The sequence below is a fragment of the Sceloporus undulatus genome, chromosome 9 (genome assembly GCF_019175285.1).
Source record: "Sceloporus undulatus isolate JIND9_A2432 ecotype Alabama chromosome 9, SceUnd_v1.1, whole genome shotgun sequence".
NCBI classification, from domain to species: domain Eukaryota; kingdom Metazoa; phylum Chordata; class Lepidosauria; order Squamata; family Phrynosomatidae; genus Sceloporus; species Sceloporus undulatus.
This window is the reverse complement of record NC_056530.1, coordinates 20,432,117-20,442,552: the sequence shown is the minus strand read 5'-3', so window position 1 is coordinate 20,442,552 and position 10,436 is coordinate 20,432,117. Positions and strand designations below refer to the sequence as shown.

Below are 10,436 nucleotides of genomic sequence, written 5' to 3'. Positions count from 1 at the left end.
TATGGCTGATCTAAGTTACTGCAGGTGGAAAAATGCTGCCTTTGGTATTTGCTGGTCTGGAGTGTCCTCTGAACAAGACACATTCTGTGCTCTAAAACTTAGGGGTCTCTTCCCTCCTCAGTTTTTCATCCTGTCCTTGAATTGCACTTCATTCAGTAGAAGTATGGGACGTCACAAATGCCCTTGGCAAAGAGAATTGCCTTGCGTCTCCCTTGGCTTACGGAGCAAGGGAGTTTTCCCATCTACCTTGGCAAGAAACAACTGCTGGGTAAACAACAGGATCTGGGGAAGAGGTGAGCGACTTGTTCTCAAAGGCTGCTCTTCGGAAAGGCCGAGCGGCAGGGAGGGCAAAGGCTGGACAACTGGGCTGCAGCTCATTGCTCTGGAGGAGACACCAGTGAGGGACAAGGGTGCTTAGTTTGCAATGGTCCTCCTATCAGCAGCCTGAAGGAAACCAGTTAGCAATAGCAGTTGGATAGAGATGAAGGAGGAAAGGAGTAACATTTGCATTGCTGGCAGCTGCACAGGATCAGCAACAATTAGTGATTGGAGCATATTTGCACATGAGAGTAATATCAAGCACTCTGGTCCTTTGTACACTCTGCAGTATAAATATCAAGCTGACAAACATCCAGCTGGCAATATACCTCCACCAGAAGCTTGGTTAGGATCTGCGCCTTGGTCGTGGCAGCTCATCTCTTGCATAGCTGGCTTGACTTTGCTTCGCCAAACAATGCTGCTCAGTGCCGAAAACAGCAAGATCCCAGCTGGGTTACATCACAGGCTTAGCTCAGTTCTATTCAAGCATTTGCCAACAGTCGCAAAAGACAATAGTGCGGAGCATGCGTGTGCATGAACACAGGACTTCAAACCACATCCTTATCTGTCAACGAATTCTCATTCAGCTGGCACAGGGTTTCCAATTATGGAACGTACAAGGATTGCAAGAGTCGCAAAGGGGGCTGTGGGAATGCAGGTTCTATGCACTCTCATATTATTATTATTATAGTTTATATAGCACTGTAGATGTTCCCTCCTCACTTCAATTATATGTTTGTGTGGGTGAACATTTGCCCAAGTCTCTAATTAACTGTTTGCCATGATGCAAGGATGGCATGTGATACTATGCTGTTGGAAAAGCAGAAGTGCAGGAGGCATTACGGAGGACATTCATAAGGTTGGTGCCACACTTTTCTCTAGGCAGAGAAACAATACAGGTATATAGCCCTGGCCATCAACCAAATTTCCAGCTCACTTTAAGAAGGGACTGTAATTTGGTAAATGCCAAGTTCTCAGTGTCTGTTCTGCCTCAATGTGGCAACGATTGGCCACCACTCCCTCTGTCTCTCTTTGGCCCGAGGGGCATCCAGCTGGTGATTCCTGATCTTCCTTGTACTTACGTAGCATGTAGAGAGATCTTGTAGCACCTATGAGACTAATTGAAATAAAGAGGTTGTCAGCACGAGCTTTTGCAGACTTAAGTCTACTTCCTCGGATGCATTTATTTACTTTGTTTTACTGTATAAATATATAAAAGAGTACTTGACGTACTAGTGAGAAGTTTGCTTTCAGCAATGGAAAGGGGAACATCATGCATTGGGTTGCTCCTCCCATTCAGTCTGATAGGCATGAAGAAGTTTGCGGAAGCAGCCAAGAGAGGGAGCGACCCATAGAAAGATTGCTCCATGTTATGGCCAAGAGAGAGAACGACCCACACAGCACACAATAACACAAAAAGAACAAGACAGGAGTATAGAAAGACAGACCAAGAAAAGCCAATATACTCACTCAGACCTCAGTTCTGAGATGCTGAAAGCAAACATCGCACAAGTTAGGTCTAATGATTTCTTTATCCAGCAATGGAGGCAAAACATCCTGTAGTGGGACATATACAAGCTCCCAGACTAATAGATGGGTGAACTGAGGATGATTATTAAAGAAGGCCTGCATTAATGTGAATGTATCCTAATGGAAGTGAGGTACAAATGTGGAAGGAGAAAAGTAGCTGCTCTAAAAGAGGCACGAAGGGTCTGGAAACCATGTCTTATGAGGAACGACTAAGGGAGCTAGGGATGTTTAGCCTGGAGAAGAGAAGGTTAAGAGGTGATATGATAGCCCTGTTTAAATATTTGAAAGGATGTCATGTTGAGGAGGGAGCAAGCTTGTTTTCTATTGCTCCAGAGAACAGGACCCAGAGCAATGGATGAAAGAGATTCCAGCTCAACATTAGGAGGAACTTCCTGACAGTAAGGGCTGTTAGTGGAACAAACTCTCTTGGAGTGTAGTGGAATCGCCTTCCTTAGAGGTCTTTAAACAGAGGCTGGATGGCCATCTGTCAACGGGGATGCTTTGAATGAGAGTTCCTGCATGGCAGAATGGGGTTGGGCTGGATGGCCCTTGGGGTCTCTTCCAACTCTATGATTCTATGAGTAGAGAAAGCAGCAGAAGTAGCAGCACTACATGCGGAATGAGCAACAACTGCCCCTGGGCAAAGGTGACCCAGATGAAGAATAGCATGCAGTAATACAGGTTCTTACCCGTCTCATTAGGCTGGAAGATGATACTTTCTTACCCATCGTGGAGGACTGAAAAGGCACAAACAGGTGATCAGAGACCTGGAAATGCTGAGTACACCTGAGGAGTATCTTCAAAGTCCGAGAAACACACAGAGTGTACCAGAACTTCTCTAGAACTTTTACAGGATGCCGACAAAAGGAGGGAAGAATGACTCCCTGGGTCTTGTGCAAAAAGCCTGAGTTAACCTTAGGTCTAAATATAGGATCCAGTCTCAGCAATACGTACTTTTCCTGTTGTGAGTTTGGATCAGAACTGACCTGTTTCGGCCTTGAAGATGGAATGCTAATGGAGCTATCATCAAGATACGGATGTGTATGTATGCTCCACTGTCTCCGGGGCTACTGTCATCTTGGTAAAGACCTTTGGAGAGGATGAAAGGCCAAATGGGTGAGCTTTGTATTGGGAAGCGTTGACCCTGCTATGCAAAACGATGCCATTTTCATTGAGGCAGATGGACTGGAAAGAATAAAGAGAATAATATTAATATTACATTCAGAAAAAAAATTAAACTTAAATAACGATAGCAGTAGAAATTGGTTTCATCCTCCCCCAGGTTCCCCAGCCTTAATTCGAGTTTTGTTATCGGTACATTACTCTATTTACACTATATATATATATATATATATATCTGCTAACTTTCGTTTCATTCACAATTATCTTCATATTGATGTTACTAACCGTAATACATATTATTATATTTCCCCCCTTCTTATCATTTCATCCAAGATTTTGGTGATTCTCTCCCATCTCCTTTCGAATCGTCGCTCCGATTTGCCATTAACCATCATTGTTAGTTTATCCGTTATCATTCAGTCATTTACTTTTACAGTAGTATCCAATCCTCAAACCTATGAGAGTTTCCTCCTTTCCAGTACTTTGCAAGTTGCAGCTGTCAAATGGTAGCAAAGTCTTATCGGCTGCTCTTTGGCGATGAGGCCACACGAGGGCGCCAGAGAGATAGATAGAGAGCGGGAGAAACTGGAGCCTCGAGGGGAGAACCTGCCCTTTCTGCTGTCGCCAGAGGGCGCGCCAGGACAACAGAGAAAGGGGCGGCGCCCTTAGTTAGCGCAGCCACTGAGTTTGGGACTACAATTCCCATCATCCCCAACCAACCCAAATACCCATGGCTCAAGCATTCTGGGAATTAACAGAAAGGGTTTGAGGGGGCCAAGGCAGGCTGCAGGGAGACCTCCCCTAACCTCTGCATGGAAGACGTTTGCCATAATAAATTGTGTGAATGGAAAATTGTATTATATGTATCCTTAGCTATTAAAAAATACATTAAGAAAAAATAAAACCGTATAAAACATTTCTTAAATTAGTTTGGCAAAGGCTTTGTGGGCCGTCTCCCTCAAAAAAAGAGTGCCCTCACGAAAACTACAAATCCCATGATTCCGTAGGAAACGCCCTCCTCCTCCTCCCCGCCGCCATTTTCCTACACAAAACAGTGGCGCCCAATATGGCGTCCATCCGCCCCAAAATGAAGCCAAACCGGAAATGCCCTTACGGGTCACATGACTTATTATCACCCGGGCAACGCCCTCTCCCCGGCTTTCATTGTCCAGAAGACGGTGTACGTATCGGGGATGACGTCACGCGCGGGCGGCGGGGCTGGTGATTGGCCGGCTGCGTGAAGGCGACCCAATTATGTTCCCCCGGAACGTGCACCTCTACACAGTTCCGCGTCCTTAGGGCGCATGGCAGGTTACTAGGCAACGGCTGGGCGGAGGAAGCTGGAATTAAGTCCGTCCTGCTTTATCATCCCCCTGGAAACTGTCCGTCCCGCTTTATCGTCCCCCCAGAAACATGCACCTCCACAGAGTTCCGTGTCCTTAGGGCGCATCTCAGTGCAAGCAACGGCTGGGCGGCGGAAGCTGGTGCTAAGTCCATCTCTCTCTACGTCCCCCCGGAAACATGTCCATCCTGCTTTCTTTTCCCCCGGAAACGTGCACCTCTACACAGTTCCGCGTCCTTAGGGCGTATTCTCGGTTGCTAAGCAACGGCTGGGCGGAGGAAGCTGGTGCTAAGTCCATCCTCTCTATCGTCCCCTCGGAAACATGTCCGTCCCGCTTTCTTTCCCCCCGGAACGTGCACCTCTACACAGTTCCGCGTCCTTAGGGCGCATGCAGGTTACTAGGCAACGGCGGGCGGAGGAAGCTGGAATTAAGTCCGTCCTGCTTTATCATCCCCCTGGAAACATGTCTGTCCTGCTTTATCGTCCCCCCAGAAACATGCACCTCCACAGAGTTCCTTGTCCTTAGGGTGCATTGTCGGTTGCTAGGCAACGGCTGAGCGGAGGAAGCTAGAATAAAGTCCGTCCTGCTTTATCGTCCCCTAGAACATGTCCGTCCCGCTTCATCGCCCCCAGAAACATGCACCTCCACAGAGTTCCGTGTCCTTAGGGTGCATTGTCGGTTGCTAGGCAACAGCTGTGCGGCGGAAGTGGAATTAAGTCCATCCTGCTTTCGTCCCCCTGGAAACTGTCCATCCTGCTTTTATCGTCCCTCCAGAACATGCACCTCTACACGGTTCCGCATCCTTAGGGCATTGTCAGTTGCTAGGCAACGGCTGGGCAGCGGAAGTGGTCCAAGTCCGTTCCTCTCTATCGTCCACCCGGAAACATGTCCGTCCCGCTTTCTCTTCCCCCAAACATTCACCTCTACACAGTTCCGCGTCCTTAGGGCACATGGCAGGTTACTAGGCAACGGCTGGGCGGAGGAAGCTGGAATTAAGTCCGTCCTGCTTTATCGTCCCCCTGGAAAACATGTCCGTCAGCGCTTGATCGTCCCTCCAGAAACATGCACCTCTACACAGTTCCGCGTCCTAGGGTGCATTGTCAGTTGCTAGGCAACAGCTGCGCGGCAGAAGCTGGTCCCAAGTCCATTCCTCCTATCGTCCACCCAGAAACATGTCCATCCCGCTTTCTCTTCCTCCGGAAACATTCACCTCTACACAGTTCCGCGTCCTTAGGGCGCATTGTAGGTAACTAGGCAACGGCTTGGCCAGGAAGCCTCAAGGAAGGAAACCACCCTCTCTAATGCCTCATCTAATGCAGTGTGGGTGCCCATCCCTCCTCACTGGAGGGTGGAGCAGAGAACAACAAATCTCCTGCACAGCTGTAGTAGCAGCTTCTCTAAAGTTTACCCTCAGAGGTGCCTTTCCAAGCTGGAAGGAGGTGGACAATGATCCACCAGCTCGGGACAGAGGAAGGGAACAGAACTGTTATTGCATCTTAAAGCTGATGGGCAACATAGGTGTGTCTCCCTCCATCCTCAGGTCTTGGCACTGACCAGAGAAGAAAGAAAAAAAGACAAAAGAAGTTTGAAGAAGGACAAGAAACACAAGTCAGACAAGGAGAAAAAATACACTGACTTGCACCCTCCACAATCCCCACCTCCATTCCATTTGACAGCCAGGGAAAAGATGGTGGAACTGAGCTGCATGATGTGTCTGAGCACTTCCCCATGTACCATACTTTGCCATGCTGTGACTGGTAATAAAAGGCTTGTGCAATGTCCCTGGCAATTTGTCACACTGGGCTAGGGAAAGGGGCCAAAGAAGTGCTGTTATCAGGGTATAAGGGGTGTGGGTCTACATGCTTCTTCCAGATTCTGTTCTACACACAACATAGAGAAGAATTATGAACCATGCTGGTGGCTCAGGAGCAAAGCATCAGCAGAGTGGCATCAAGGAGCCAGGCCTGTTTTAGGGCTAATCACATATCCAGACTGCTCTTGTAGAAGTAGCAATTCAGAGACCATAATGCTGGTGCTCTTTAAAGACCTTCCTATGGCCTTCCATAGACATTAGGAAATATAGAGGGTAGCAGATGACAGTACAGTGACTATCTGTTAACACAGGCAGCAGGATGCTACAGCTCACTATGGCCTGCAAGAAGCTTGCTCCAGTAAGCAAGTCTCAGCTGAGCAGATGAAAGGGGTTCTACTTTCACCCCAGTCCATTTCAGTCTGGCAGAGAACACCCCACACAGAGTTCTGACTTTTTTATTTGCTTGTTATGGGTACAGAACAGGAGGCCTTAATTGTAAACAGAAAAGCAAGCACCATTTTTCATACAGGGAGAGGCTCCCCTCTACTCTGTCCCAAAAGTCTTCCCCTGTAATAAGAGTAATACTGAGCTACTCACAACAGCAACTTGGACAGACACAGGAGCTGTCCAATGGGGCAGGATCAGCTGCCAGGCAGACATTTGACCAAAAGAGAGGTGTACTCAATAAGCACAGAGGTTGTGGCATGCAAGCAGAGGCAAGTGGGGGCAAATGGGAGGGTCAGCAGTTCAGCCAAAGCCGGTGCCTACCTGCTCCCCTTCCAAAAAGGGATTGGTACAGCTAAACATATGTGGAGTGTGTATGCTTCCCTACACATCCACCCGCTCTCATCACACAGACTCACACATCTACTATCTCTCAGCCCCATAACACATCAACACACACAGAGATCTCTTGCAGTCCCCTCAGGAGCAGAGGTGGTTCATGGCTCTCTGTATTCCCAGTGTGTTTCACGGGTGACCAGCAGGCGGGCTACGCAGCTGGCTACTTGCTGAGGAAGACCAGGCTGGCCATAGCTAGGAGTCATCAGTGAACAAGGTGGAAGTGAGCCAGTACTGAGAAGCGGCTGCAGGCCAGCCACAGCCATGGTAAGGTACATGCGCAGCTGATTTTTGGCACCCCGCACCAGCATCCCTTCTGCAGTCTGCCTCAGACAAGATCTTCAAGCGCAAGTCCGGATCTGAAAGGAAGAGGAAGTAAAAAGTGTCAGGAAGGATGAGAAAGCCCTAAGCTAGGGACAAGAGTGGAATGGGGCTGGAATGTAACCCACTTTGGGGAGCAGCTAAATGAGAAAAATACTATATAGAAGGGGATTCTATAACAGAGCTGCTACCCCATTAAACTATGGCAAAGCCGAAACCACACCCCATTCCGGGTTCAAGATGTCAAAATCCAATTACAATATACAGTCAGATAAAGGCAAGACTGCCCTCTCCCTACCATGAAGACAACGATTGTGACACAACACCAGCTCAGCAGCAGGTAATAACCCGTCTTTCCAAAAAGCAGCCAGCAAAAGACCTACGATCATCCTGGCATGAAAGAGGAGGAGGAAACAAAGTTAAGATAGGGACGTGCCCATCTCCTCCACCCAGTTGCAGAAAAGCAAGCTGCAGGTAACTACAGCTCCCCCTTCTTGCAAGTTAACTGTGCATTTTTCCTTTGCCACAATTAGGGGATGGAAGCAGTGACTGAACCCGGCTACTCACCCGACGTACTTGTACCCTGAGAAGGCAACCAAGTCAATTGTGGACAAATCAGTGTTGACAGTCACGAGGTAGAGGCTGAGGAGGATGGCCAGCACTTCGACAATGAGCCAAGCGAGAGCTGAGCTTGCTTGCAAGCCCAGCAATCAGGGGAGAACCTATAAGGTGGCAGCAGAGTGATGGTGAGAAGGAGCATGTAGGATAGTCCTCCAATAAGCAGCACAATTACTGCAGTGATTGACAATGTTGGCAACATATTAAATCACCCTCTCTCATTGACAATGAGAAATAATGGGAATATTCTTATATATCCCTATCTGCCATGACCTATGGTCCCTGCAGAAAAGAGCACTTCAGAAGCATCCACAAAGAGCACCCACAGTTAAAATCTACCTATTCTGTGTTCCCATTGCCAGGCCTGCCACCAGAATGTAGGTGATGAACGCCATGACTGTAGAAAACAAAGAGCATTAGCTAGACTAGTCTACTTTGTTCACAGTAAAAGGCAAAAGACAGTTTTTCAAAGTTTAGCAGTAATTGCCAAGCCAAGCCTCTTTTGGAATGGGGGGTAGCGCATAGGCAAGTGAATGATATCCCCTTTATATGGGCGTCAAGGCTTGTGTCATACCTGGAATGTAGAGGTCAGGGGCATTGACATCGAAGCGTGGGGCCACAGGCGTGTCCTGCTGGTATTGCACCTGCCAGTCCGCCAAAAAGACCAGATACAGTTGCACTGCCCTATGTACCAAGCCTTAAAGGTGCATGAGGGAATCTGGCAGCTAAGCCTCCAAAAGGTAGGCCCTGGTACTATTATTGTTACTACACTGCCTTCCACACTACAAGTGCCTATCTACCTCTTAGACAGCGGGATGGATGACATTCAGAGATTGGCACATGGAAAGGTGCATTCAGCCAAGCCTTAAGCAGTGGAGACAGCATCCCCCCCCCTCACAAGACAAGGGGCAATATCACAGAGTTCTTTATACAGACAGCTTTTCCCCCCCGAAGGATTAAACAGAGCAGTTACGGCCATGCCCATCTCTTGTGTGTGGCGCCCCTTTTGCAGCTTACCTGGTGCAGGAAGGGAAAGAGGAGAAGCCCCAGTTCTTGCCCACGTAGACAGTGTCCACAGCAAAGTAGTACTTCAGGGGTCACGGGAATGAAGCGGTCGATCTGGGGGAAACAGCGGGAGATATACATGAGCAGCTCTGAGGCAGGAGGTGAAAAAGACCTCCCCTGGTAACAGCTGGCACCTGAAAGCTTCTCACCTTTAGGGCACTTCGCCCATGCCTGACAACAGTGCTGCTCAGACCGGTGGCTCTGCTTGGACCAAGCCATTGTGGATAAGAGGAAAAACAATTGTATCCAATGGGCAAAAATGGGCCCCTGGCACTGGGGGGCATAATTAACTGCCAATGCTCACATTAGATAGACTGATAAGCTTTGCCCTATGGCAACTACCACTACCATTCAGCACATCTGGGTGGCCCATCAGACCATCCAGATGTACTGGATGACACTTCCCATCCATATCCCCAATGCCTCCCATCACTGCACCTCCATCATCCCTGCATGTGTGGACAATCTGATGCCACTTTAACTGCCATGGCTCCAGCCTACAGAACCCGGTTGGAGAAGCCCTAAGAGGTTTAACCATAGGGACATGGGGATGTTCAGCCTGGAGAAGAGAAGGTTAAAGGTGATAGGATAGCCCTGTTTTAAATACTTGAAGGGGTGTCATGTTGAGGAGGGAGTGAGCTTGTTTTCTGCTGCTCAGAGATTAGGACCTGGAAACATGGATGCAAGCCCAGGAAAGAGATTCTACCTAATAGCCTCGTTGGGTGCTCTGTTGTTTGGACTCCAACTCCCAGAGCCCCAGCCATCTTGACCAACTGCCAGAATTCTTGGAGTTGGAGCCAAAACCAAGAAGCCAGAGTTTGGGAAACACTGTCCCTATACTTTGTTCCTGTTGCTGTTTCGGACTCCACTCCCAGAATTCCTGGCAGTTGGTCGCGCTGGCTGAGGCTCCTGGAGCTGTAGTCTTACGTTGCGGTTCCACCAGCTCCTTCCCTTGAGTGGCGAGGCTGCTTGCCATAAGCCGCGGCGAAGCTGGAGACCGGATCCGGCAAGAAGGGTCCCGGCGGAGGGGGAGAAGAAGAGGAGCTGCTGCCGCCACTGGGGGGGCCAGCCCGGGCGAACGGGCGGCGCTGGTGTCCTCGAAGAGCCGGTGAGGGTCGGAGGCGGCGGCGGAGGGCAGCCGGCGCTGGTGGCTGCGGAAGACGGAAGGCAAAGGCGGTCATAGCGACAAAGGCCCCTTCAGCGAGAAAGCCCCTCAGCCGCCATTCCCCTGATACTCACGCATGCGCCCTGCTGCCCCTCCAGCCGCGCCGGCCACATTCATGGCGGCGGAGAAAGAGCAGCGGCACCGGACTCCTTGAAGAGACCAGCGCGGGCGGCGGGGCTGGTGATTGGCCGGCTGCGTGAAGGCGAACGCTTGATTGGTTGCCTCGCGCTCGAGGCAACCAATCAGCGCTCGCTCACGCAGCCGGCCAATCACCAGCCCCGCCGCCCGCGCGTGACGTCAT

The 10,436-nt window shown here is 49.6% G+C and overlaps 1 pseudogene; it reads right to left on the bottom strand.

Annotated features, from left to right (window-relative positions):
• Positions 1 to 7,067: 7,067 nt before the first annotated feature.
• On the bottom strand, positions 7,068 to 10,436 carry LOC121915535 (annotated as a pseudogene).